Source organism: Sciurus carolinensis, chromosome 4 (genome assembly GCF_902686445.1).
Source record: "Sciurus carolinensis chromosome 4, mSciCar1.2, whole genome shotgun sequence".
Classification (NCBI taxonomy): Eukaryota; Metazoa; Chordata; class Mammalia; order Rodentia; family Sciuridae; genus Sciurus; species Sciurus carolinensis.
The window spans coordinates 136,298,037-136,325,900 of record NC_062216.1 but is presented as its reverse complement, the minus strand read 5'-3'; the positions used below and the strand labels follow the sequence as shown (position 1 = coordinate 136,325,900).

The window sequence follows — 27,864 nt, the reverse complement described above, 5'->3', positions numbered from 1 at the left end:
GAGTGAAGCAGTTCTGAAAAGTAATTTGGGGCCTCTTTGGAGTCTTATGGACTTGTGCACAGTGCCATCAATATTAGACTTCCAGAGTGCGGTCAGTATTCAAATTTCTGATTAAATTTGTTTTGCCATGTGTTTGTGAGATATGCATGTTTTTCTGCTCTTTTTGAGATGTCTATATGAGTGTTTCTCACAGTAAGTCTCCCAGAATTGATAGACCTGAGTTTGAACACAGCCAATGTACACTGCTTAAGAATTCGTACATTGTAATTGTTGTAATTTACTTATGTGATTGTTAAAATTGTTAATTATCCTTTCTTTAATTGTTAATTGTCCTTATTCTTTTCTTTAACAATTTTTAAAAACCTGCTATGTGCCAGGCACTGTATTAGGAGCTAGAAATTTAAAGAGGGCCATAACTCTTCTAATGGAAATGCAAGGAAGGCCATTTCTTAAAGAAGTAATATCATAAAACAATTTCTAGCAAGTCATGGTCATTATCAAAAATATCTTCAAACACAGTTGATTCTGAGAAAAGTGATTTGACATGATAAAATAAATTTCCTACCAAAAAATTAAAATGTTTTCTCCCGAATTTTTAGAAATTGAGGGTCAGGAGAGTGCTTCTACAAATTTTCATCTTAGTCCTGTTAAAAACTATATGTTTGATTAACATTTTGGTGGGGAAGTTCAATCCCTAAGGTTCCATATGAGAAATGCTCTTAAATACAATTTTACAGTCAATGCTAAAGGCCTGGAAGATGAAGGACAGAAAGAGAAAAATGAAGGAAAATTGGTGGGTTATTTGAAGAAGCAATATGGAAAGGGAGTAAGAGGAAGAAAGAGTGTCAGTGGTGTCAAGCTGATAGTTGTCACATCACTGGTCATGAGTCATTTTTGAAAGGCAGTGTCTCAACTTTGCCAGTGCTACACTATTGATACTTTAAATAAAATCTTTGCATATCTATTGTTTGAAATATAGTTACTCCTAAATCATGCATGAAAATTTAGTAATAATTAGTATCCGTTGAGTATTTGGTAGCCCCAGTCAACATACAAAATGTATTATGTATATTATTCATTGTTAATGTCAAAAATTCCAAGAGATCTATGTACTATAATCTGCCAGTTTAGAAGGAAAAAAAATGTAGAACATAGGACTTAATTCTCCATATTGCTTTCCATTTGCCCCTCTTCCAACCCCTAAAAACTTGACATTCAAGCCAATGTCAGAAGGTAAAGTACAGACATGTTGAATAAGTCTTAATCTAATAAGTCTCATCTAAGTCTTAATCCTTTACCTACAAAATGGATCTAACAAAATGGAGTGTGGGGGTTCTCCATGTCCAGCATGGACGAGGGAAAGGATTTCTGTTGGAGGATCGTGCTGGCTATTAATTAATCACCAAGAAACTTATCTAATCAAACACAAGAACCAATATTTTTTTCAAATGGAAGGGGGTATGACAGATTGGGCCATGCCAAGATATGGCCTCCAACAAGATGGAGGAGCCCACCTTCACCTTTATTTATAGTCCCACAGGTAAAGGGGCCCAGTCTAGGAAGGGCTGTTTATGTGAGGAACAGGATGGAGAGGAGTTAGGGAAGTTATTTGCTTAGAGAATTTGCATTTCCTTAGACAGGGAGCCACCTCTGTGCACGGCCACCTACTCCAGGTTATCTGAAACAGTTTCTCATGACTGCCAGTTCCTGGGAGTCACCTTGTGATAGGCTGATAGATCTGGCTCCATGAGAATGTTATAGGCCAGAATATAAGGGAAATGACTGAACAGATTTCATTTTGCTCTGAGACTCCATGTTATGTAGGAAATTCTTCTCCCATGGGAACACCCTGCCTCTGTGCCCATCATCAGTTACTTAACGTCACATGTTTAGCAATACAAAATGACAATTCTTATGTAATGAAAAAATTGCTCTCTTTTGATTCCTATTGCTCCTAAACAATGTACCATGTGTACCTAGATAAAGGTTGTTTTGACCCAATTCCCCCCTCTGTTGATGATTTCATGATGTTAGTTTGTAATTTCGAATCATAGCAACAGACACTTTTGATTGATGTGATTTTGGGTATAAGAACTCCTAACAACCCTATGGTCGGGGTTGTTCTCCCAATAGTCATTTTTGGGGGCATTGTTGTGAGACAGTCAGGCAGCCGGCTTAATAAAGACTCTCATATTTGGACTTCTCAGTGGTGATTGGTCTGTTCTTAAGTTGCGCCCCATAACAACCTCTATATCCCATGGCTCAGCCAAGCCTGATTTTGCTAAACGTGGATGACTTCCCACAGTGGAGTATATCATAGTACATTGTGAGAATTAAATAAAATAATTTGGGCTGGTGGTGTAGCTCAGTGGTGGATTGCTTGCCTAGCATGTGTGAGGCCCTGGGTTCAATACCCAGCACCATGAAAAATGAAAATAATAATGATTTACATAAAATTATTTTATTGATAGCTAGAATAAAATCAATATCTAATGAACAAAAGAATCATTACCATCATCACCTGTTTTACATGGCTGATTGGAGAGCAATGTTGAACATCAAAATTGAAAGAGTTCTAATCATAGTTAACTGGCCAGAGTTGATACTGGTTTGAAAATTTAATACTAGCTTTTCATATATGGTTATGAATTTCTGAAAAGTTTCCTTTAACAGCATCTAGCACATCAGTCCAAGAGAAAGAAAACTGTTTAATGCAATTGAACACACATATGTAATATTAGTAACACTTGTAATGACTGACATGCCAGAAGGCTTCTCCACATTGCTGCACATGTCACATAAGCCTAATAGTTCCAAAAAGAGTTAAAAGTGATGGATTGGTGTCATAACCCCTGCTATAGCATGCAGAGGTCAGATATGGTGTTTTAACCATAATATATACATATTACATATTCTATATTACATGTGGTAGACATGTGATAGATATAATATCTATCATGTGTGTATAAGGGCTAAAATAAGTTAGGAAATATTAAATAATTTTCTCCTTGTACATTTCCTCTCAGCTCTGCTCTTCCTCCATACACTGCCTCCTCTACTCCTATTCTTGCCACTGGGCTGTTCAGTACATGGTGAAATAGTGGAAAGTAACGTACAGGAGCCACTTAACTTTGATTTATAAAAGCCTAGTAGCTAATTTGGAGAAAGGGAGAGACTTCTAAGGATAAACAAAATGTTTGGGAGAGAGAGTTTGAAGACAACAGGGATGCCCCAGAATTAGGAGTAACAAAAGGAGAGGGCTGCCAGACCACAGCTGACATTAACGGGTAGAAGGGAATAAAACATGCTTTTCTAACCACAGACCTGTGTTGGCCCAACACAGTTACACTCTACTCAGTGAATGCCTGCTCACTTAAGGCAATGTGCAAGACCCCATAGGCTCCCTCTAAGGGACAGTATGTAAATTGTCAGAACTGAATCACAATATGAGCAAAAGGGAATTGGGTCCAAATTGTTAGTGCATTTCTGTCATGTGAATAGAATGAAGTCTCAAATCAGAAGTTTTAATTGTTTATATAAAATGCAATGTTATTTTCCTACACACCAGAATTAATGGACTTGGGTTTCCATCTACACATCCTAGTTCTATCTGTATGACTATATAATGTTTGTATTACTTACATAAACATGTATCTGTATGGCCCTAATATCATGCATTTGAGTTTTAGTAAATTCTACACAGCAAATATTATATGGATTCTTGCCCTTCCCTCCCCAGAATCTATAAATATCTCACAGGCTGTTTTGTCTTTATATTAGCAGGACCTGACATAATTCCTGAACTTAGTAAGTACTTATCTGTATTTAGTAGTCACTTCAAGTTCATGTGTAAGAAAGTGATGCGATCAGGGAACATGCTCTAAAGGACATGAATGTGGAAGTCATGAGTAAGGAAGTTGGTGTAGTTCAGCTCAGAGACCACTAAAACACCGAGAGAAAAGCAAGAGGTTTGAATTAGGTTGGTGGCCCTGGGGACAGAAAGGAGGGCATGAACCAGATCACCAAGTGTGAACTGATAGAACTGGGTGACAGTTTTCTATTTTAGAACTAGAGCTCTTATGAGGTTGAGCCCACAATGGTTTCTGCCCCTTTGACAAGTTCTTAAGGATATAAAGTGAAGATTAGCTGTCATTGATAATAAGGAACTAGTTGAAAGAGCTTTTTAGAAAGTATAGAATTCAAGTGGCTCATCCATTTAAATCCACCGCATTTAAATATGTTGTCTAGTCAAAACCCAAAACACATCCATTAAGGCTTTGCAAATACCCTTTTTATGTTCAAAGCCACATCATTAATATTGTTCTAAGTACTCATCTTTAAATAACATTAAGACCGATTTTATTTATTTTCAATAAACAATCATACCAACAAATATATAATATATATAATACGTGATGTAGCAATTTTAAGAAAAAATTTATATATATTTGAAGTGAAAAAGATTATATATGCATGTACATACATATGTATATTCTTTCATATATAAATTCAAATTAGAATTTGAGTCATTGTCAGTTCTACACTTAGAGAAATAGGTTAGTAAATACTGCAATGCCTGGGGTTCTCCTTATTTTTGAGCATCAATGAAACAGAACCTATCTTAGAGGAGAAACAAAAAGAAGAGATTCATGTCTCCATGGACAGATCAATGTGAAAAGTAAAAATTTATCATCATAGAACATAAAAACTTCACAGTATACCTTGTAGATAATTAAAAAAGTATACAAAGATAGTCAGCATTAGTTTTAACTATGAATAAAAAAGGAAAACTATTCCAAAATACCTTGAAATATATGTATGTATGTATAAATAGTATATATATAACCATATATATTACATTTGTCATCACATTTTCTGCTTTAACTTGCAGAGCATGTTTTAGATGGAATCAGAAGAGAACTACAACCTCTGTTCTTTTATAAGTTCCTTCCAAATTTCAGATTGGGTTTTTGGTTTTTCAATGTAAATTATGAGGGGAAACAAGTCTTTGTAAGAGGGAACTTCTTTAAAAGACAAATTTGTTTAATACCATCTCAATATTTATAACTATGTGATAATAGGGTGCCAGTTGTTTTCATTATTTTTGTATTTTTAATTAAAATATCAAAAAATTCCAAATAGTGCAAACCAAATAATATTAGTCACACATGCAACCAGAAGCTATCAAACTTATACTGAAAGGAGAACATGAAAGAAAAATTTTCAGTGAAAAGAGTAGTGGTTTAATAATTGTTAATATTAAATGATAAAAATAAACCATGGTTTTATTTTTAGAAGCCTGAAGGACTTGTTGGAGAACTTGCTTGGTTTTAAAGGAGACCAAATATGAACTTCCAGTGGCAATAAAATATCTGATTGGAAAATACATGATTAAACAGGAGACAAAATTCAGGTTAAAAAGACAGGAGAAACCCACCATGTGATTGTTCCTGGGCATTCCTTCCCAGCCACACCACGGGCAAGTCTCAGCCCTCAGCCATTCCACCATGGCCATTTTCCAAGTTTCCTTGTATACCTATCACGAAACCCCCTTTTGGGCATAGTTTGACCTTCATGCTTGACAAATTTTATAATCATTCATGATGGCATTATTGAATTATTTCTGGTTTAGAGAAGAATGGCTAGGGATAGGAGAAAATAAATAAATAACCCAAATGCCTGCCATCCTCACAGGCAATTCTGAGGAAAATGGCCACTTCCACTGCTGCCCTCTGTTGAGAGCAGGCTTATAGACATGTGGTGTCCGAGAGTAAGGACCTCTGCATTTTCCTCTTTACCTAGAGATGACTGTACCTAAAAGGCTTCTTCCTTTTCTGAACCACAACTCTAAGTGCATTCTGTGGAGTCAGAACAATGTGAAATTCTTTAGCTGCAGTATTTTACATGAATAGCCTCCCTGTGCTGCTTTCCATAGTCCTGGCATCCATACCCACTGACATTACCAAAGTGTAGATGGTCATGGGTTAAAAGCCCTGCCCAATAAGCATTTCTAGAGCTGGATACTGAAGGTCTACATCAATCAAAGTCTCCTTCATAATTTAACCGAGACAGGCAGATAGAATCTGATGGTCGTTGCAAAAGACTTGAGAAAGCAGAAACTATGAAAAACATTATAAGCTAGTGCTGAGTAGTAAACAAGAATTTATGGTTTGCAAGAGCCTGAAAGGGTGAGAGAAAGAAAACAGAAGTCATCAAAATCATAGATTGATAGAGCACCTTGTGAGAATGCCTGACTACATGGAATCAGTGAGCTTTCCTGAACAACCTTCCATCTTCCTAGTGATATCCAGTCTCCGGAAAGCCTGGCTGCCTTTCCCAAGTTGCCCCTTTCTCCTGTCTGTCCTTATAAAAAGTCTCTGTTATCCTTTTGCTTTGCAACCTAAAAGACTCTAACACAAAAAGGACACCTATGTCTCTAAGTGAAAGAGAGAGGAAACTCAACAAATTATGTAAAAGTTGAACATCAATACCTCTTTCTCTACCTGCAATCTCCAAGCTAAGATCTGCTGCCTGACTACGGATCACCCTGCTGTCCTGATGGCTGGCTGCCCATGCTTCCAAGGGTTTTTTGTCCTTGGGTATGCAGAACGGGCTTTGGGTAGGTACTGTTCTCTTCATATTCAGCTCACTTTTACTATCAAAGTAATGATACATGCTGCCGTTTTACTGAACAAGGACCCACTTGAAATATTAACCAAAGACATTAAGGTATAACTTTAGTGTTCTTATTTTTCCTCCAAGAGAAACTATAAATTGTCTGAGAATCCCCTTTTCCTCTCTGGCCCATAAACTGTCACTGATTATCATCAGAGAAACAAGAATCAAGCCTTCAATTCATCATTTCAGTTGTATCATTTTTAGCAGCTGCACCTCACTGTCTAGCAATACCAACCAGGATATAAATCATTATAAACCATTATATAAACCACTATATAAACAGGTTTGGGTGGGCAATGTTACCACTTTAAGAGACATTGCCATTCTCAAGCCTTACTGAGCCCACACTGAACTCTGATGAAGGTTTATGCAGTTCTTTACTCAAGAACTCTGGTCATTTACCCAAGTTTTGGATATTCAAGAGGAGAAAGAGAAAATTCAGCGGTACTTTGAGATAAACCTTGGTGCCTACGGTGAGTATTCCGTGGCATCATTTGGATGTATTCCTTTATTCTGTCTCAGCAGCTCACTTTCAAAAGTTCTAACTCCTGCCCCCTTTTATCCTTAGGTCTTATGAGTCCCTATTAAAAAAAACAAAAACAACAACAACAACAACAACAATAAAAAAACAGTCAAGTCCCAATTGCTTTTGCCTTAAAATTTTTTAGTTTCAGACATTTGGCAAGTATCAGTACATAGTTTCTGATGACTGTGTATATAAAAATAGGTGTTCTCAGTCTTTCCTTGATCTCTAAGAGAAAGTGGTGCATCCTAGCCCAGCCTGCAGGATAGCAGGGGACTTTTACAACTAGCTCAGGATGGTTTCTTCTAAAGAGACAGAAATGTTTTAGGACTGCTTAGGAAATTAGTAATAATTTTATTGTGATGAACCCTGTTACAAATAAATGAGGAAGATACAGTTCTTCCTATTGTGATTTTAAATGAATTTTTATATTAGGACAAATTCAGAGAAAATGCAAAGAGAATAGTTTCCATATACTTTACCCTGTTTCCCTATCTTTAATAACTTCCATTAATGTGGTACCTTCTTATAATTAATGAACCAATAATGATACATTGTTATTAACTAATTAATTCAGATTTCCTCAGTTCTTCCCTAAAGATGTTTTTCTGTTCCAGGATCCCATTTTTATGCAACTGCCTTGTCTCCTTTGGCTCCTCTTGGCTCTGACAGTTTCTTAGACTTATTTTAAATGATCTTAATAGTTTTGAGAAGTACAGTCAACTATTTTGTAAAATGTCCCCCAGCTGGGACCTGTGTGATATCTTTTCTTACTTGACTGCAGTTGTAGATTCAGGGGAGAAAGACTACACAGGTAACATCTGTATGTTTTTACAGGCCCCTGTCATCACATTATACCACAGCTACCCACAGTCAGCATAACTTAACCATCATTGATGTTGAGCTTGATCACCTGGTTGGGGTAGTGTTGTCAGGTTGCTTCACTGTAAAGTGACTCTTTGTGCTTGTTTCTATAATTAGCCTTTGAAAGGAAGTCACTATGTGTAGTCCACACTTAAACAGAGTGGGGAGTTTTTCCCCACCTCCTTGAGGGTGGAGTATCTACATAAATTATTTGAAAATTTTCTACATGGGGAATTTGTATGTTCGACTTCATTTACTTATGTATTCACTTATTTACATAAATGTAGACTCAAAGATGTTAATTTTACACTTGGGTAAAAAATCTAGTACAACTTGATCAAATTGGTCAATCTATGGTTATTGGGAACCCATTTAGTTGGCTCCCAGGTTGCTTTGACACACCTCCATCACATTGTGTATGTCTTAGTACTGAGGTGATTTCTGAAATTACAGATGCTCTAGGCTTATTTTGAATATTTACTGACACAATCCTAGAATTGGCCATTTTTCCAAGGAACTCTGGTAACCAAGATCTCCATACTACTTATGCTCACTATTACTTGGGTAATGCTAACATGATTTTGATCCTAATTTCCAAAGATTAACAAATCCGTTCTTTGTTAAAGATTATTTATCTTCCTTACTACTCTGAGTCTTTCCACTAAAGACTAAATCTAAGGTGTAGCCAAGTAATTGTCTCCTATTGAAAGTTCAAAAATAGCCTCAGAACTATCTTCTGAGGAAGGACAAATGCCATCCCATTTTACCAATGAAGAAATGCCAGCATGGATTGTTGTAATAACTTGTTCAGCAAAGATCACTGTGTTAACCTGTTCAAGTCACAGATTAGACAGAACTGGGGTTGAGTGTTTTCCACAACAACCTAGCAAGCTGCCTTTTCCCCCGCTAAAATCAGAGTTTCCATAAACATTTTAACTCTTAAGGATGTAGTTTATGAAGCAACCAAAGAAACCTGACTTGTGTACCTTTCCAGAAGGTAGATATGTCAGTTGGCAGCCTCAGCAGAGACAACTAGTGTTGGGGGTGTTTCTGCATCTCTGTGGGACACGTGGCAGATGTCACTAGTGGAGTGTAGCACTCTGGCAAGGAGCCTGTGTGGCCCTCAAATCTGCTTCATTGCAGTTCCAATGGTCAATGTTAAATGAGACCATGTCACCCTCCCTTTGTAGAAACTTCAAGCCATATCATTCTAAAACGGGTGATTGTATGTATCCCTTAGGCTGAACAGCCCTGAGGAGGAAGGCAAGCTGTGATTGTCAGGTCCCACTTAACACATATGTAATGAGTGGAGAAGTCAGCCTCAAAACAGATCTTGTACATCAAGACAAAAGACAAAAGGACCATGACACCCTGTGTTAGGTAGTAGCTAGCAATGAGTAGTGAAATGCAAGCAAGGTCACGAGTGTTCTTTAAATTACTTTAGGGTCCTTTAAACTACCTTAAGAAATCAAATGGTGGCAGTTAATCTGTAGAAAACAAAGGCAAGGGAGCTACTTGTAAAACACGTCAAGAGAAAAGAATTAATGGGACTAACTCTTGGTAGGGTCCATTGATGTTGATGTGAAGTTGGGTATTGTAGGTGTCTCCATTTTCTGGGAAGGAAAATTCCATTAGTAGCACAGGCACACTAAGGTACTTCTGACCAGCTATTGAACCCAGTGCCCACATTAACATGGGATTGACTTGTAGATGAGGCCTCCCTAAATAGAATCCCACCAAGGTAGTTCCAGAGAGGACCAACTAAGGTCAAAAACTCCACTGCCTGATGTGAAGGAGTTGAACAACTGATTGGCAAAGAATGCAGAAGGTGGTCCCCAGTTCTCCTGGTAAACAGCAAACCATAATAAACTTGAAGACAGCGTTGTCTGTTTTGTGTTCTCTGCTCAGAGGTGGCCCTCTCTCTCTTGAGAGAGCTCTCGGCTTAAGCCTCACTTTGCTTTTACTTTACTTTAACCTCACTTTCATTTTACATTCACTTATAAGAAAGTTCTCTTACACAGCTTTTGGTGTCTGATTTTAAGTTTTCTTTTGTCAGAACACAAGAACTGAGGTTTGGAGTTTTAGCTCCCTGCTTTCCTGTGACAACTGGATGAGAAGTTGGAAATTCAGACCAGACATCTATTTTCCCCTCACTGTTATCATGACTCTTCTCAACAAAAAAATTAAAGAGCTTTATTGACCAGAGTCCTGAGACTGGAAGGTCAAAGTTATAGTTTCTCCAATTTTATTTATGTCCCTCTTTTCTAATCTCTAGCCTTGATAGAGTAGACGATCCTTGTGATATATTGTACCAAGTCACTAGGAGAATTTACTCACGATATTAAGACTGGTACAGCCTTACCCTTTGACAATCTAAATTCTGCTTATAAGAATCTGCAGAAGTTTTATTGAGAAGTTTAGGACTTCTTTTCCCCAAACTCAGAGATTCCCAAAGGGAAAAAAACAAACTTCGGGAAATTTGAATTCTATGATTAAAGATATCACATAAACAAGTTGTCTTTTTTACTTTCATTATAGTCAAAGCAAAAGTGGTGTCATTGTCTAAGTAGAGCTCAGGTCTCAGAAAATAGGAAGAAATTGTGTCCTCAGGTAGAGTATGGAAAGAATAGTTGTGTGACTATGGGAAAATTCTACCTGCAAAGGAATACTACAGACCTCTTAACCCCCGAATCGAAGAACTTCACAGAGAATTTAGCATGGTTCTGGTGGTGACTGAAAAGGAAGCTACCTGTTTAATTCCTTTTAGAAACTATATCATAAACTAACTGCCAGAAGAAAATATAACATGGTCCATGGGATAACCAAATTCAAGCAGAAGAATTACATCAATGTAGGTTCCAAATGGAGCAGTTCGTATAATGAAATAGTCTGAAAAATTAGACATAGCACCACGAGCTAAAGCCTACATATTCAAATGATAAAGATATAGTTCAAAATTTCCCTAGCAAAACACTTAATTCTTTAAACTATTGATCTTCGGTGAATGAATTTAAAATAACATGTTTTTTTTTTTTTTTTTTTTTTTTTTGGTGGTGCTGGGGATTGAACCCAGGGCCTTGTATATGCTAGGTAAGGCTCTACCAACAGAGCTATATCCCAGCCCCCCTTAAAATGGTATTATTTTTAACCATAAAATACAACATACTTATTATAAAACAATGAAGAACCAATGCAAAAACATACAACAAGCATAAAGGAGCAGAAATCTTATCAGAGAGAAAAGCCAACACTTCATTCATATTTTTTTCAGATAACTCTCTAAGCTTACACACTCATTTATTATGTAAATTTGATAACAACATATTCTCTAACTTATTTATTAAAAATAATGTACACAGCTTTAATATCCATGACTACCCCAAGTTCAAGATTTATAATAGTTCCATTGTGTGATTTTTATCATAATACATTTAAGCTTGTACTGATGAAAATGTTCCCATTTATGTTACCAAAATTTCTAGAACTTCCAAAGTATGCTCCTTTGTGCATATGCCTGATATCCTTTATGATAAATTCTTAAAGTAGAATTGCTACATCAAATTTATCCATTTTAAATTTGAATGCACAATGCCAAAACACTCAACAGCAAGCATAGATATAAAGGCTCAAGGAAAACACTTACCATGGTTACGTTGTAAACTCCTCAGACTCAGGGATCACTGCTATCATGTTCCCAAAGTCAGAACTATGACTAGCATGCAGTCAGCACACAATAAATATTAGTTTAATAAATTAATATTGATTACACTAGATTTAAAGAATTTAATTTGCATCCAATCAGTTTTACATTTAAAACTGAGTGCAATCTTTCTTGGACTTTTCTCTTTAAGCAAACTATTACAAAACTTTTGACTAGGAAATAAGGAGAGATTCTCTGTCTTCTCACTCCATGTAAATTATGCATCCATGTGTTCTGCCATTTTCTAGTCTGCATGACCTTAGGCTAATTGGTTAATATTTTTGAGTCTCCAATTTTCCATCTGTAGGATGAGTATAATAAAAACCCACTTTGCCAGTCTGTCAGGATTTCTGTGAGATTTAAACAATATAATGGGAGGTAAAAGCTCTTTGTACACAATAAAACGGTCGACAAATAAAAGAGATTAACAATTAAAGACAGGTTTAATGTTCTGGAATGCATTATACTCAACTCACATTAACCTGAAAAGATTTTTGCAAACATCCTAAAGCTCCAGGCTCAGAGGCTACTGTTTCTAGTGTCCACATGCAGAGGATGCATCATAATGGTGATTTCTTAAAATATTGGGAAATGGCATTTGTCTCCACGTTTATCTGTCATACTTAGTTGAACAATACTTCCTATTGATTTGTGGCATCAAAGTCGCTTCCTTTTTTCAAGCATGACATTTGCTATTATCTCTTTGCAAGCACAGAAATCTAAAAGCAACACCATAAAAAATAAAAAGTAAAAACCTCACAGCTTAAGTATTGATTAAAAACAAACTCGGTTCATTAAAAACACTGCTGGGATTTGAAGCACTTAGAGGTAATCTTTTCTTTTCCTCAGCATTAAAAAATATAGTGATTTATAGATCTTTGTGCCTCTGAGAAAGAGTTCCTTGTTATTTTATGTGCTTTGGATTAAAAAACATATTGTAAGTTAGAATCCAAATGTGCCCTGTTTTGTACCTGTAGATCGGTAAGATAATGTTTTCCTTAAAATAAAATTACTAATTTCTGTCATTAACATTTGCATAGCACCTTTCATATAAGACATCCTGTTCCTCTGTCTCATCCTGGAATTTCTTAGTCCTCCTCCAACACGGACAAGGTCAGGGATATAGTAGAGGTCAAGCTGAGCAGTCACTAGTCGCTGTCTTTAGAGATCTTCCCAGAAAGGAAAAAATCTGTGCTCCTGTCAAAAGGAAATATGTGTCCTCATCTCAAGTGACTGCATCATATTCCTCCTTCCTGCCAGGTGTCCTGGTGGTTGGAGGTAAAAGTGGCAAGTCATAGGTTGACCCAGAACCCCTCCCTCCTAGAAGGACATCAGTTAACACCTGACTGCAAATCAAGTGGAATAAAAGACACTGTGGATTGAAAAGAATCCTTAGAACTGCTCAAAACTCCTTAGAATTCTGTTATGGATTTATGTATTTAGCTTTCTATCATTTTAAAACTAATTATTCTGTACATTGGTGGTGTTAATCTTCAGGATTATACATTGATCAGTTTTCTCCATATCTATGTATCAACTATACTATTATTTTTTACTCCTTTATTTTAAATTGACTTGTCTTTTTTTACTTGACCTATATTTAAAAGGGAATTTCAAATCTTATTACTTTATAAATTTAAGCAGAATATAAATTAAAATGCAATAAAACCAAAACAATGGTAAAATCTTTATTATTATTGGCAATCAAAAAACTATTTCTTGTTTTAGAGAAAGACAGTGATAGTAGACTGGTACAAGAAATAAATAGCATCTAACACCCTTGATCGTGGTTGATCCGAGGACTGAGAGAGAATTGAAAATGGAGTTATGTTCTCAGTTCTTGCTGGGTGGCACAATGTCCATGAGCCACCAAAAATCTCTCCTGATACTTATCTTATCCTTTGGGAAACACAGCAGTGCTTCCTCTTCATGATGTGTCTTTTGAGCTGTTTAGCTTCAAATTCTGGTGTCACGGCTGGAAAGGATAATACATGGTAAGCACTTCACTCTGTAGGCAAAATCCAGTGAGTTTTCTCATTTTCATCCAGATTTATTGCTATTATGTAGGTATGATCTCTGACCATGGCTGAAAAACAATAACAAGGACCATAGGAACGTAGGCGTTCTAAATTTTTCACTCAAAATGAGGCTCCCAAAAGCCCTGGATACAGAAATAGTGTGCTGCACTTCTCAGACTCATATGCATGTAAATCACCTGCAGGTGTCCTTAAAATTCAGGTCTGGATGGATGGGGCCTGAAATTGTCCATGCTCCCAGATAATGCCAGTGCTTCTGGTGAGTGTACTGCACTTGAGTAGCAAGAGTTAGAGCTCAGGCTCTGGATTCAGGCTCTGAGCTCATTCATTGACTCTCAGCCTCAACATTTCCTGATGATGTGAATATGGACAAGTTATTCAACTTCTTAAAGCTAATTTCCTCATCAGTAAAATGGGAGAAGCAGCCTGAGGAAGCAGCACTGTTTCCTTACTGAATTGTTGAGGAGAACAAAGGAGATGACAGATATAAAGTATAGGAAGGTATCCTTAGCACTTATGAAACCCTTAATACCCCACCTTTTCCTTCTTTCTTTCCTTTCTTTTTTTTTTTTAATGGTATTGAGAATTGAACACAGTGATGTTCCATTGAACCACATTCCTGACCTTTTTATTTTTTATTTTGAGACAGGGATTTTGCTAAGCTGTTGAGGCTGACCTTGAACTTGGGATCCTCCTGCCTATCAATGAGATAACTTATTGATGAAGGTGAAGATGATGTTATGATATATTATCAGTAACATTTTATCTGTTCTTTAAACAAAAGATCTATTGCTATATGAAATGAGTCAATTCTATTATTAAAGATTTTAGGAAATATTTGCAATCTGATCATATCATTTGATTACTATACTTTGTTAATAACCTACTAAACTGACATGGTAAAGATTCAATTCCTTGATTTTGTTGCAAACCTTTCTTTGGTTTGTGATTGTCCCTCTAATGCTACTTTCTAGCCCTCCACCTCAAGGGATATAACCCCTTAGTCAGAAGAAACTATCTCAGATCCTAAATAGGCTATGTTTTCTCATATCTTAGTCCTTCAAGAGACAATGAACCCTGGAAGCCAAGAATATTTTCCCAGCATATTTCACCTCCCAGAGTATCTTCTATGTATTTACATTCTCACTATCTTGTTTTTCTGCCATTATGTCTATATCATATGTTTTACTGTATTTATTTATTTATGTTATCAGGGATTGAACCAGGGCACTTTATCACTGGGCTACATCTCTGAACTTTTTTATTTTTTATTTTGAGACAAGTTCTCACTAAGTTACTGAGACTGGCCTCACACTTAAGATTCATCTGCCTCGGCCTCTGGAGACACTGGGATTACAGGATTATCCAGCTTATATCATATGCTTTAAGTTATATATTTACTCCCTTGATTGTCTAATTATATGGAAATATCTGGAAAGCAAGAATCATGCCTAATGTATCATTAGAACCCAGTAGCATAATAAGAGCTGTAATTTGTGTTCATTGTATTATTTGACATGGTGGTGCTAAATAGTTGTTGAATTAAATACAGAAACTAAAAAGGTATGCATATGCTTATGATATTTGTCCTTTCATCCTCCTTTAGACAAATTTCCTCTTGTCAGGAATTTATGTTTAACTAGCCAGTACTCAATATACATTAAAGGACTACTATTTTAAAGAAGTTCTAAAAGGATGCAAACTTTACCCTTTTCTCATAATTAGTTATTCTTAAGTACTTCACAAAGAACTTTGGTGTGCCATGTAATTTGTGTATACAAGTACTTAAAATGTGTGTAAATATTCTTTAAACTATAAATATTTTACATTACCATAATATAATTTTTAGTTTTTCAACTTTTTCACTAAGTAATTTATTTTCAATATGTCTGTGACCTCCAGAATTGTGACTAAATTGAGAAAAGCCACATTATAAACCCAGATCTCAATAACAGACAAATTTTCTCTTCCTTTTCCAATATTTTGAGATCTCGATTTTAATTAAGAACTCCATGAAACTTTATTCAACATAGTTTCATATTTTATAGTTTTATATTATTAAGTCTTGTCTTTTTGCTACGTATGTGTGGTGCTAGGGATCAAATCCAGGACTTCAAGCAAACTAAGCAAGTGCCATTGAGTTATACTCCCAGCCCTCATTATTGTCCTTTTTTATATAAAAAGACTTTGAAAAATCCTTGTCACCTTGCAATTTTAAGTGATAGAATTTTTTCTTTATTTTGAGTCATAAAATGTGTTATTTCTTAAAATCAGTATCCTCTTAGACTCTGTAAAATTTTAGAATATGGGGGAAATGGCAAGAGCTTTTGCCACTTGATGAGCAGGTTAAGGTGATCACAGAAGTGAAATGTCCAAGGTACTATCAAAACAGATGGCACAGCACAGGTCACCAATGGGGGAAACTTGATGTGCATTTGCTTGTTAAGAAATGAAGTTGCAGGGGGTGGGAGAGGGGCAAGAATGGAGGAAGGAGGGACTGTATAGAGGGAAAAGAGGGGTGGGAGGGGGGGAAATAACAGAATGAATCAAAAACTATTTCCCTATGTAAATGTATGATTACACAAATGATATGCCTCTACTTCATGTACAAACAGAGAAACAAGAAGTATCCCATTTGTTTACAATAAAAATAAATTTAAAGAAAAGAAATGAAGTTGCATGAAATTGCAAAGGTGAGTAGGACCTATTGCTTATTCACTTTGATGATCTCATATAAATATTCCTTAAAGGTTTTTTCCAAAATGAAAAGGTGAGAATGCTGCTATAATTCTGACTACAATGAATTGACTTTTATCAGACCATTGCTCTCACCAATAACATGAAAAGAAGTTAATGTATATTGAAAACACTGATCTGAAACCATAGTAGAGTTACAAAGGCACCTGAACTTAGAGCCAAAATCTTGAAGAGCAATACATAGAGACAGCTTGGCATTTAGTTCATCTCTCCTTCCTGCAGTGTTTGCCACCTCATTAGTGATACATGAACCACTGAGTAATTTTTATCAGTTTCAAGGGGCAGCAAAGAAAGAAGAGTACAGCTAGGGCCTGTCAAAGAGGAGGAAGAATAGTGAAATCTCCAAATTCTCAATTGAGGTACTTGGAAAATTACAACAGAGAATGCGTAACTAGAAATAGAGTCTTCACTATAACAGAAACCCAACCTCAAATAAATTTAATCTGAGATTGAATCAAATGATCTTCTGATAGTCTAACTCCTGTCAAAAGTAAGAGAAAATTCTCATAGAAGAAATATAACACCTTTAAGAGACTTAAATTGTGTCTATGATATTTTATGCACAATATTCAGCATTAAATCGAAAATTAACTAACACACCAGTAGAAAAGACCAAATTAGCACAGTCAAGATGAAAAAGAAAGAAATCTATATAAGATTCCAATAATAAAGATATCAGACATGGACTAAGATATTTCTGATTACATATTAAAGAAATTTGGGAATATAAGGTTAGTCAGCATATAACTGGGATCTATGAAAGATTTACTATAAAAAATAAAATATAGAGCTAAGGAATATGATAAAAGGTATGTAAAAATAAATAACTTGATGGATACGATAGATAAAATACTGAAGAAATAACTCATTGAAAATAGGTTTATAGACTATGTCTAGACTAAATCACTTGCAGTAAAAGGGAAGGAAAACAAATATATACACTAAACTACAAAATACTATTGTGACGTTTAAAGAATGCATAAATAGTTTGTGTATTAGAACACTCAAAGATATAAATTTCCTCTAAAGTGATTTGTAATTTCAATGAAATCTCAGCTAAAACTCCAGGTTTTTCCTCATTGTATTTGAAAAACTGATTTTTAAAACAATGAGGATATGAGGATATGGAAAAATAATAGGCAGATGATTTTGAAGAAGAAAACTGAACAGGGTATATATGATGACCTTCATTCCCAGAATTCTCTCCATACCTAGAACTGTTACTTCTATTATTCTCAGAAAATAAGCTTTGAAAGTAATCAATAAATTATCTTTATAATTTGTAGATTTTTTCACCTAGTAATTCATTACCTCATCCTATTAAGTTTCCATGTTTTTAGATATATCATCATTACATTATGAATATATAAAAATCAAATACAATGAATAAATAATTCATATTAATATTTGTTTTAGTTTATTCAGGCTGCACTTAGAATATCACAAATTGAGTCGCTTATAAGCAACAGGAATTTATTTCTCACTGTTCTAGAGACTGGGAAGTCCAAAGTCAAGGTGCTGGGAGGGTCAAGCTAGTGAGGTTGCAATTCTGGTTGACAGAGGTGCCTTGATGTGTTCTCACATGATGAAAGAAGAAAATCAGTTTCCTCAGGACTCTAAGGCCTCTTTGGCCTGTTTTATATGGACACTAACTTCACTCACAATCTAACCATCTCCTGAAGGCCCCACTGATGGTTAGGGCTTAACATTTGAATTTTCAAGAGACAGAAACATTCATTGACTAAATGTAACATAGTCAGATTCACCATGGTCTCGTATCACATTTAAATTGTGATTAGAGAGCATTGTTTAATAAGGATTATTTTCCGTTTGCCACCACTTTTTTGACCCAATCTTTTTATTCATTTCTATAATGTAAATTATAACTATAATAATAACTCCCTAGGACAATAAGCATGTATACTAGTCTAGAACTTGAACTTCTTATGTAGTTCTAAATTTGGTTTTCAAATAAACTTTAGGGAATTCTTTTAACTGACACATACAGTTATTTATGTTTATAGGTTCATTATAATAATTTGATATGTGTATATAATGTGTAATGGTTAGATCAGGGTTATTAGCCCTTTTATCTACTCAAATGTTTATCATTTCTGTGTGTTGGGTAACCTTTGGACTCCTTCAAATATATTGAAATATAAATTGTTGTAGACTGTAGTTACCTTACTATGCTACAGAACACTAAAAGACTTCCTATGTAGCTATATTTGGGTACCTGTTATCTAACCTCACCCCTTTTACTCTCCCCACTAACCTTTCCAGTTTCTAGTGCCCACTATTTTCCTCCTTTTCTATAAGGTCAATTATTTTTGTGGAAGCATTTCTTTTATTTGCTATTTGCCTTCTTATTCTTGTGTTGTGCAAACAATACCTTTTTCCTTTTATGTGTAAAATCTTCTAGTGATTTTCCCATAAATTTTCCATGATTACCATATACTTAACTACAGAAAGACATGACTCAATATAATTTTTGCTCAGGATGATAACATATTTTTGCCTTTGACATTCATATTTTAAACAAGGATGTAAATGCATCCTACTCTTAACTGCTCATTGCTACCAACCATTAAGTCACATATTATTATTGGTATGATGCTAATATACATCTTGCTGTGAAGACTTAATGACTTAATGTTCCTTTGAACTTTTAAAAATATTGTTACATGTTTAGCAGGATTCATTTTTATACTTCTAACACTTTCATTTTCTAATTTCTGATTTATTGCTTCAAGGTAATATTCTTTTGAAAATAGAGTAATATAAAATGGTAAATTATAGATGTAACTAGGTCACAAACCTTGGACTGGTTGGTATTTTTTCTGAGAAATTAGAACTAAGAAGTATAATATGTAATAAAAAATCTGATCTAGAATAATTATAGCAGGAAGATGAATGAATTTGTGAGTCAAGTATTTTTTAAGTCATTAAACTACAAAAAAAATGAAACTTGTTCATAAAATGGTAAACTGAATTTTCAAAACACATTTTCAATGTCATCCTCCATAACTTCAATAAGAAATCATCATGCTCATTTATGTAATATATTGGTATATGTTATTTACTCTAAAATAATATCTTGTTCATGTCAATAAAATTGCACCATAGAGCTTATTAGTTTTTTCAAAAGAATCCACTATCAAAAAATTTCCATGAGATTGACCGTTATGGAAAAGTAGTGTTATTTTTGATTTTGCACATGAGCATTTATTAAGATACTTTAAAGAGAGGACATATTCAAAACCATTTTTCTCCAAATACTCAAAGAAAATAAACATTGAACTGGAATGAGCCTTGGTAGGCATAAATAAATTCATCTGTACTCTTCCACAAGCTGTTCAATCTGTAAGACATTGTCTTTCTTTGGGATGCTATGGGTAATTTATAGAAAGGAGAAACTTATTACTTACTATTCTAGATAAGTTGCCAAGGCAGCAACAGATTTGATGTCGTATAGGGCCCGTTATTGGTTAGACCATGCCTTCTGTGTGTCCTCATATGGCAGAAGAGATGAATGAGCTCCCTCAGGTCTCCTTTATAAGGGCACTAATCCCCTTCATGAGGACCAAGTTTTCAAGACCTAATCACCTTCCAAAGGCCTCATGTCTTCATTCCACCACATTGGTGACTGGGTTTCAACTTGTGAAGTTTGGGGAAACACAAACATTCAGACCATCGCTTTTACTCTAGTTTGAGAAGCATGACTCCGGGTACTCTGGATGAAGGCAGGCCACCAGGGACCTGGCTCCATACAGTGAATTAACTTGGTCATCTTTGGCCTTTGATCTAATTGTGCAGTGGGATGTTGCTTTCTCTGAATAGACCAGGGGGGTGTGAGTATATTTTCTGTATCTGTTCTAGTGGCTGTTGCTACTTGCTAGGAAACCCACACAAACACAAGAAAGGTCACTGAAAAATATACCTGGAACAGTAAGAAAGGTGAAATACCAGGAAAATTCAAGAATTGTGTGACTTTATTTTTCTACCCCTACTCCCAACCTCACTGTACCCCATCTTTGGTGCATATAATATGAAATGAGTGAGATGATCGTATTTAAAATTAATGCATAATACTTAGTATTATGTGTGAATAGAAAGACTTTAGAGATTGTGACTCTAGGGCACAAATATACCAATAAAAATATCCAAAATTCAGTAATACCTTTTAATATCTGTAGGTCTATAATCCTAACAGGAAAGACAAAAATATGAATAGAATTTAAAATTAAATGAATTAGAAAATACATTAGTTATATCCAATGAGTAGTATATTCATCTTTCTGAGAATTACAGACTCTAATTCAACTACAATTAAGCAATAATTAGACTTAAACCCTCTATTTTGTGTTATATTTAGGAGTTTGAGGGATGGCTGTAAGAAGGGGCCTCATTAGGACAGTCAGAAAGATGAGGGAAAAATTATTTTAATCCTGTGTATCTCCAGATTTCAACTTGTATTAGGTCTGTCTCTGGTTGATAAATAATATCAGTGCTATAGTTTGGATCTAGAATGTTCACAAAGGTCTGTGTGTTAAAGGCTTTGTCCTCAGCTTGATGCTATTGGGATGTGCTGGAACCTTTAAGAGATGGGGTCTAGTGGGAGGTTTCAGATCACTGGGGTTGTGTCCTTGAAGGGAATCATGGAATGTCAGTTTCTTATTCTTTCTGTGCTTCCTGACTGTCATAAGGTGAGCAGTTCCTCTTCCTATATTCCTGCAATGGGGTCAACCAATCACAGACTGAATCCTTCAAAACTGAAGACTAAAAATGAACCTTTCCTCTTTTTACATGGATTATATCAAGTATTTTGTTATAATAACACAAACTGACTCAAACTATCAGTCAGCTAAGAAGATAACCCTAAAAATTTCCCTTGTAGAGGTACTCTTAAATTCATTGGAATAAATTGAAAGATTTTTCACTTGAAGTATATGAAGAAGTACATGTACATGATATTTAGGAGTTGATAATAATAGTTTAAAATACTTAAATGCATTTAATTTTCCAAGTCTACGAAAGAGACCACATATTAATCAAAATTTCCCTTTAAAATGATTGTTCATATTTGCTAGACTTACAATAAGAAGAAAAATATTTGTAGGCTAAGCTTAAAATCTTAAGAACTAGCTTATTCATTAATTAAAATATAAATTTTAAGAATCAAAATCAACATTACCAACTTTTTTATTCAACTTATTACAGTTAAGTAATCTTTTGTGTTTGAAAAATCTACTTAATTCTTAAGTCAACAATTTTTTTCATAATCATAATTTGTAGTAGGTAATTTATAAGAACTACTACCAATTATAGTATGGTTCTTATTATAGTATGGTTCAATTATAGTATGGTCTCTTGGGAAACAAAAATTTCATGTGCAATTGATCAGTCAGCTAATCTTCAGTGTGGTGTGACTTGTAGGAACTGTAGTGGTGGAATACATACTCATCAACATGAAATAAAGTTACCCACTTCACCTTATAACTGAAGATTAGATATTGTCAATATCTTTGTCACCATATTTAAATTTCAAATATTATATATATTTAATTTCTTTATTTTTCTCTTTGCCAAGATTTGAACATGAGCAAGCTGGTTAGAATCAAATGCCTGTGAAATGTTCAACACTGGAAAATGCCTTTCATTTTTACAGTTCATATAAATGGTGCTGCCTCAGATGGGCAACCTACAGTCAGTCGCTCTTCCAAAATTGATAACATTTTTCAAGAAAACTTTCATCAAGTCATCAAATTAAGTGTTCCTTATTTCCTGTGGTTCATCTGAAATGACAATTCATATAGCTAGTACATTCTAACTTACAAACCCAATGTTTTATTTTAGATCCCTGAAGAGCATGCTGTTGTAACTAGACATTTTTTTCACAGAAAAGTGAATTTAGGATTATCTAATATTGTTTGGTAATATTATGGTAGGAATTACAGGCATTAAAGTAATGCACATTACTCCTACATCTTTCACCTCACTGTGCAGTCAGCCAAATTATATATTTATTAGTTTTGTTAAGCTGGCCTCATGAGTCAATAGATTGAATTGAGTCTTTGTTAATTAAGTTTGCTGATGAAATGACTAGAAGCTTGGAGAATAGCTCTGGAATTAAAAATGAGTTTAACCAGCTGGAGGGGATTTATGCATTGGATAAGTATTGGACCAGATGACCTCTGTGGTCTTTTTGAACTCTGGGATTCTATAAAAAACTGAGAAATCAATATAACAAGAAATTATATGAAATGAATTAAAAAATAATAAACATATATATGTAGTCAAAATTAGAAATGAATGACTATACACAGACATAGTTTTAGATTTTACGAGAGACAATGTAAGCATGTTACTAAGTTAGGTTGATTTAATTATGACACCGCAATGCCTTGCTTTCCAAAAACCTTTTCTAGAGAATATTTTTTTATTATGTGCCAGAAACTGACAATGTGTTCAACCAAACCTTTGTTTCCTAGTTCTTTGTCAATCCACAACATGACATTTTCCTATAGCTAATGAAACTCCTGCAGCCAATTAAATTTTAACCCATAGAAATTGATTATAAATGATGCATAGAAATTGTAGGCCTTCTTTATAAATGTATTCTCATAGAATTTTCCATTTTCTTTCTTTTTCAGAAGGGCTATAATGGAGTGACCCAGGGAAAATTTCACTGCTCTGTATCAAAGGTGGGCTCTTTAAAATACATACACACATGTAATTTTGTTAATGTACATTTTAAGATGGCATGAACTATAAGTATTTCAGAAAAAAAGTATATCAAAATATCCAATAAGGATATAAAAGACCAACTTCATTAGTCATCAAGAAGATGCAAATTAGAACTTCAATGAAATGTTATTACATACCTTCCAGGATGATTACAATTTTAAAATGAGTTACAATGCCAAGTAGTGGTAACTGTGAAGAAACAAATTCTTATAAAATGACAGTAACAATGTAATTGTGTAAGTTTGATGGTACTGTTAAAGCTAATCATACATACCTTCTACTCTAGCAATTACACTCAGGTATTTCCTCAAATGAAAACTACGTGTGTGTGTGTGTGTGTGTGTGTGTGTGTGTGTGTGTATTTATACACTTTTTTTAAACAAATGAATGTGTAGGAACATTCAAAATAAATTTATTGTTAATAGACAAAGAAGAAAAATAAATATCTATAAAATGAATTGTAATAGTTTCACAATAGAAGAGCACAGAACAAAAAAAAAACAAACAAATGAAAAAAAAAAAAAAACAGCAAATGTCTTTATTCCAGGCTGAATTATATAATATTAAAAAAAGAAATTCAGAAAAAAGACCAATATGTACTATTTCATTTACATAAAGTTCAAAAGTAAAAACAAATTTAAAAAGTTGAAAATAACAAGTATAGAAACAAGAACAGTACTTACTTTCAGTCTGTGTGGGTGGAGTGGGGGATCTTAGAGGGAATTAAGGTTTCTGGAATACTGGGAATGTTGCACTTTGATTTTGGTTGTAATTCTAATTCCACAGGTTTTTGTTTTGTTTTGTTTTGTTTTTGATTCATGGAGTTTTAAACCTAAAATTTGTGCGAGAATTTTTTTTTTCCAAATGTTTACAAAAAGAGTTATAAAGTCTGATGAGTTTAGGCTAAATATCATATATATATATATTTGAGATTAAAACAATGAAAGAGCTGTACAATTCACCTTCTCAAAGGAGATTCAGTGGTTGAAATGCAATCATGCCTAGAGGCAGGCTGAGAGATTAGATGACTTTCTGGGTCCCTTTCAGCCCTGTGAGTCTATGATATTTCCTATAGTGTGTTCTTCTTAAAACCCCCTTCAGTCTTTTCTACTGCTTCAGTATTGGGTTGTGCAGAACTGAATTTAATACTCCAGGGGGTTTCTCACAAGGGCAACATAAGTAGAGAGTCTGTCACCTCCCTAATAGGTAATATGATAGAGCTGTATCCAGTGGGAAATCTCAACGGCATTTTGTGTGGTTCTGCTACAGTTGGATGGATAATGCAAGGTCGTACACAATTTTCTCCCTGCTCTCACCTCTGGATATTTTAACATTATTTCTTCACAAGTTTTCCTTCACCTTGCATGCTTTCCACTAGATTTATTTTTCCCCCCAAGAGGTACAAAATTGACTTCCCTTTTGTCAACTTCAGAATAATTTTTTAAAACATTCTAAGTCTAAATACATGAAGTAGAGAATACTGGTGATTTCAAGAAGTTTTGTGAAAACTATCAGTGGGTTCTTTTCCATGACATAAACATTGGTCAAATAAGTTATTTTGCTTTTAAAAATATGTTAATGTCTTATGGATGTGGCTGAAAAAATATAGTCTAGAAAAGAGAAGAAAAAAATTACCTAAGATGATCTTATAAGTATAGACATTTCAGATTTTACTCATTAAACTTTACTTCATGGAAATTATTTAAAAATTTGATTAATACTAGTTTAAAACCTTTGACTCAGCTTCAAATATTTTTAAATGAACAATTTCACACTGAAGAACATTGCAGTATGAATCAAATTATGGCCACCAGTGTATTGCAACTTTAAAATAAAATATTAATTTCTTTTAGTTTATAAAATGTGCTAAATATACTTTGCTTTGTCATTGTTGATTATTTCAAAAGAGACCCCCCCACACACACACATACACAAAGCAAAGTAAGAACCAGTTAGCTTTCTCTAAACACAGACATTTTAGGAGCATTTTCTCTTGTAGAATTCACAAAGTATGAGAAGCCTATTATTTCTGGAAGTTCCCCAAGCAAAACATTTACTCTGGAGAAATAAGCTTGCAGATTTGAAGACATCTACATTAATTGACACTATAACATTTGTTCCCAGACTTTTAAGACTCTCCGAAGGCTGTAATTTTAGGACACCCATTCAAACTTCATGTCACTGAATGGTTTGGGGCAACGATAGACAAACAGCATTCCACTGGTACTATGCATCTGTGTATAAAGCAATCTCAAAATGCAGCTAATGGAATCTCAGCATGAAACCAGAAAAGATTTTTCCTAACTCATAATAGTTGTAGGTTACTCTAGTTTAAAAATTGATTTTGCAGTGGAAAGTAAAAATCTAACTTCACAACGTCATCAATCATTGGGAAAATACAACTATTTCTATGCATTGAAGCCTAGAACTAAAGCTTATTCATAATCCATAGAAAATTTTGTCATTCAAATGCTACCAAAATATCAATATAACTTGAAAAAGAACTTAACAAGAATACAAATATGAAATTAGTATTTATTTTAGAAAAAAATATATTTAAAAAAATACAAATGGAATCACTAGATGTTCCAATCCATGGAAAAGCTATAAGAGTATAATCAACCAAAATTAGTTTTCTTTCAAAAAGCATCTCCTTCCTCAGATGATTGACGCCAGAGCTAAGAATCATAAATGATACCTATCATATTGACGTGCGAACAGAGAAATGATTTTCATTCATTGATTCAGTGATTTGTTTAATGATTCTCTTTAGATTGAATTACCTGAGACCCTATAAAAGATTTATTAATCATATTTTTTCATTGTTACCATATTTCCTATTTTGTTCAATAAACATATGACGTAATTTCCTAATTGCAGAATATCTAACCTCATGTTCCTAAAAGCAGAGAACACTAAAAGTATTTCTTAACATCCCAGGGTTTCATGGATGTCTGATTAATCTGTGACCTAATTGGTTAAAGATAATCACATCGCCTTAAAGAACTTTGTGAATACAATTCCAAAACCAGATCCAGATCAGCCATTCAGTCATTATATAAGTCAAAGAAGTATCTTGATTAATATCCATTTCGTGTACTGCTTAGACATCTCCTACTTGAAAGTTGTTTGTAACCTGTAGGTGGCAGCCTCCAAGATAGTGGCCAACTGGTATTCATTCCTTGTATTCACACCTGTGTTCCTTCCTTCCAGTGTGGGCTAGACTAACTCAATCACTTCTAACAAACAACACAGCAAAAGTAATGAGAATGTTATTTCTGAGATGAGCTTCTAAAATATGGCCTCCACCTCATATTCTTGTTTTCTCTTACTCTTTCATTCATTTCTACAATGGAAAACCAATGGACAGGTGGTGAGCTGCCCTATGGAAAGAACCATGTGACAAGGAAACCAGGATGATCTCTGACCAACAAATGATAAGAAACTAAATCCTGCCACCTGAAATGAGGAAAGGTTCCTGTCACCAAGCAATGGAAGTCCATGAGGAACTGAGTCCTATTAACACCTATATCACTGAATTTGGAATCAGATCTTCTTCCACTTGAGTCTATAGATGAGACCACACCTCTGCCTGATGGTGTGACTGCAGCATCATGAAAACCTGAGGCAGATGCAGGCATCTAACTTCTGCTCAGTTGCTAGACCCAGAGAAGTGGGATCATAAATATTTGTTGATTGAAACTACCAAGTTTTGAGTCAATTTTCAATACAGCTAAAGATAACCAACTAGCATTTTTTATAACTTGTAACAAAATAATTACCTTGTCTTATCACATGTTGTGATCTGACTCTGAATTTGAAAATGCTTTGAAAATGTTGACAATTGTTAAAGTTGGTTAATACGTATGTAGGGTTTATGATGCTATCTACTTTTGTATGCTTAAAAAACACAAAAGTTTTTTGAAAATGTTTATATAATCAGAAAATGAATCTACACATCTTCTTTCCTCTTTGTCCTCAAATTAAACTTCAGTTCCTTTTGTAGTTTTTCATTTGAATTATTACTTGTCATTTCAGCTAGTTTTTTCCACATATTTTAGAGCATATTGATATAAATAGATGCATTTGCCCAAAAGCAACCTGACATTTAAAAAATGAAAGGCTTAAGAGATTTCTTTTAAATGCATGATCTGTAGGGGAAAAAGATTTCTAATTTACAGGTCTGTTTAACAAGTCTGGCCTTTATAACTAAGCAAATGAGTATAATTTGATGCAAAAATAGTAATACAACTCTTTTTTCCTCATCTCTAAAACTTAAAACATGCTTCACTGATCTGGGATAAAGAGTATTAATAAAATATTAGCTAATATTTATTGAGTACTTATTGTGTGTCTGGCAATATATTTCCTGTTGTATTTCAGGTAAACTTTAAAATGTCAATGCAATAGATTCTGTTATGTTTCCAATTTTTCAAAGAAGAGCCAGGCACCAAGATATAACATAACCTTCCAAAGGACACATAGGTGGCTAAGTAATGAAGCTAAAAAACAAACTGAGTTTTAATCATTAAAACTATACTGTATGCAACACATTATAT

At 34.4% G+C, this 27,864-nt stretch overlaps 1 long non-coding RNA gene across 1 annotated transcript; it reads left to right on the top strand.

Annotated features, from left to right (window-relative positions):
* Positions 1-27,188, top strand: LOC124982049 (uncharacterized). The gene is made up of 3 exons (XR_007108167.1): positions 1-91; positions 23,212-23,262; positions 26,676-27,188. It is a non-coding gene; the product is annotated as an uncharacterized LOC124982049 (long non-coding RNA).
* Positions 27,189-27,864: the final 676 nt, after the last annotated feature.